Consider the following 2955-nt stretch of genomic DNA (forward strand, 5'->3'; position numbering starts at 1 on the left):
AACCCCCCTTTAGCTAGGGGGTGATTCGAAATATATGTTTATACTTGCAATATAATTTGATTACTTCTAATTGCGTTTCATAAGTTGTGGATTCAATTTGTTTAACCGTTTGATTGATAACTTATTTATGTATGTTTATTGAGAATGCGCGCTTAATTTTCATGCATAAATATGACGCTAGAATATAAGTGAGTTTCACCTAATAGTTACGAACTTATATTCACAAGTAGTGGAGGTTGCTTATAAACAATCGCGTTAAATGAATTCTTGGCACTAGTTTCATGCGTATTCCATAGTAACGAATGCCTCGTCAACACTTATAGTTTTCATGATGCTTAATGATCTTTGATTGTATCTTTATTGTGCTTTTCACGTAAAGGACTTTTGGAGAATGTTGTGAATTGCGTTGCGCTAACCCATCCAATTCATTAACTTAAGGAAAACTTGACGGTTAATTTAAGCGGACCTAATTGACCCAGGGCGTTGAGAATTAATGATTTGTTGAAACGCAATTGGAAATCTTTTTATTATGCAAGTGTAACATGTGTGGAGATGAACCCCTTGGCTAGCATCCATTCATTCTATTTTCATCATATTCATATTTACATTCTGCTTTAATTACAATTTGTTCATTTAGTTTAATTTCGTTCAAAACTCAATCCCCCTTTACTTTCTTATTCTTTAGTGCTTAGAATCTGTTTAGTTTATGTTTTAAAGCATTTTGAGTTTTTGGTTTGTCTTAGTGTTTTAAACTTTAGTTTTGCATTCTTTGAGTCTAGGATAGCGTTTTATATTGTTTTTACGTTTTTGTGTCAGTTTCCAAGAGATTTGCAATCCCTCCTAATCCCCGGTTCAGAACGATCCCTACTTGCATACTTACTACAATTGACAAAAAGAGGGTTTAATTTGTGTGCGTATAAATCTCGCATCAAATGCAAATCTGGTTGTGGAGCCAGAGATTCCTAGGTCTTCTTTATTTGAATGCATGGGTTGCCTCCCAAGAAGTGTTTGCTTTAACGTCTTCCAGCGGTACGATACCTCCTTTTAAGCTCCCCTAGGTCCCATGGCATGGAATTGATCTTTGAATGCGAGGTGATACTTGAAATGATCCGGTAATGGTTTAAATTCTAGAGGGGGTGCCTAAATCATTAACAACATATTAGTATAAAACAAAATTGAAATTCGGGGAGGTGGCTTACCTGTGTGCTCCGACATGAACTCAAGAATAAACACCCCTTCGAAAGTTGTAGGACTAGAAAATTCAGCCATATTTGGTGTTTTGAGAGTTATGACTTGTCCCGTGTCATAAAATCCAACTTCTTTGGGAATTGTTGTCTCAAGTATATCCTCTTTGATGAATTTTAGACATTCCCCAGCCATTTATTGCTTTTGATTCTTTGGAAAGGTTTCGAAGATGCCTTTCTCACCCTCTTCTTCCTTGGATTACATGATCCTGCAAGGAATAGAGACATTTGGTTGAACAAGGTCAAGACGAATTGAATTTGGGCTTACCTTGGTTGTAGTGGACAGCATATAGGGCATATGGGGCTGCGGCAAGGGTGGTTCTTCCTTTGTTGTGGCCTTGTTATCCTCCTCTTCTTTGAGCAGCAGCTGTTTATTTATGTTTTGGCTTGGTTTGGACATCTTGGGTTCATCTCCAACCTCCAGGCCACTTTCTAAGGTGATAGCTTCAGCAATTTCAACAGTTGAGTCAGATAGTTCACTTTGTTCTTGCATTTGCCCCATGAATTCTGCGATCTCTCCCATTTGATTCTTCAATTTACTCATCACTTGGGCTTGATTTTGTAATTCCTGCGTCAAAGAAGTTAGTACATCAAGAATTTGAGCACAATCTATTGACGAACCTGAATTCGGTTAGAATTGTTGCAGGGCAGACTGTGGTGGCTGCATAGGCGTTGTATAGAACTCCTTATATGGCTGCTAATATTCTCCTTGTTGAGCCTCATTGGCTTGATTTTGTGAGTCCTGCGACATAGAAATTAATTCATCAAGAATTTGAGCACAATCTATTGACGAACCTGAGTTTGGTTGGGCATATTGTGTATGAGGTTGTGGTAACCGCGCAGGTCTTGAATAAAACTCCTCATATGGCTGCCAATATCCTTCATGTTAAACTTGTTGAGATTCCCACCACATAGAGTTTGAAAGATCACTCTAATCTGAATTGTACATGTTGGAAAACAAATAGTTACATGATTGATTATGATCTTGATAACCCCAGGTATTCACATTCTCCCAAACTCTTTGCGGACGTTGATTTACTTGATATTCTTGCCTATAAGAAGCACCAAATGTAGGGACACTTTACATTGTAGACCCTTCAACATACAGTGACAACTGAGAAGTAAGATTTACCATTTGAGCTTGAATATTAGTAATTGCCATGTCTTGCTTCTCTAGTACCTGAAATCAAAGAAATAAAACTAAATCAAATATCAAAAGAAAAATAAACAAACAAACAAAGGGATTAGCAATTTTACAAGTCCCCAGAAACGGCGCCAAAATTTGATGTGAAATATTCTAACACTCAAATTAAAACCCTATGATTGTAATATATGAAAGTAGGGATCATTTTAGGTCGGGGATTAGAAGAGATGCTAATCTACTCAATTTAAACTCTAAATCACTAAACTAGACTCAATAATAGAAAACTAGACTGTTATGACTCAAAACAAACTAGAATGACTCAAAACAACACAAAACAATGCAACTGACTCAAACTAGACACTAGGGATTACTTTGAATGAATTCTAACTTTAACTTAACTCAAAATACTAAAAGACACAAAATTGGGCAGATTCTAACTAAAAGACACAACCAAGTAAAGAGGGATTGGATTTTGGACGAAATTTAAAGTAAAAACAAGTAGATTAAAGACTTAAACAAAGTTAGCACGAAATTGGGGAAATTATGGGTGATTGGCTAGCTAGAGGG

At 36.5% G+C, this 2955-nt stretch overlaps 1 pseudogene; it reads right to left on the minus strand.

Annotated features, from left to right (window-relative positions):
• Window positions 1-1443: 1443 nt before the first annotated feature.
• On the minus strand, window positions 1444-2409 carry LOC148697927 (uncharacterized; annotated as a pseudogene).
• Window positions 2410-2955: the final 546 nt, after the last annotated feature.

This window comes from Pyrus communis, chromosome 3 (genome assembly GCF_041283825.1).
Source record: "Pyrus communis isolate YQ-2024b chromosome 3, ASM4128382v1, whole genome shotgun sequence".
In the NCBI taxonomy this organism is placed as follows: domain Eukaryota; kingdom Viridiplantae; phylum Streptophyta; class Magnoliopsida; order Rosales; family Rosaceae; genus Pyrus; species Pyrus communis.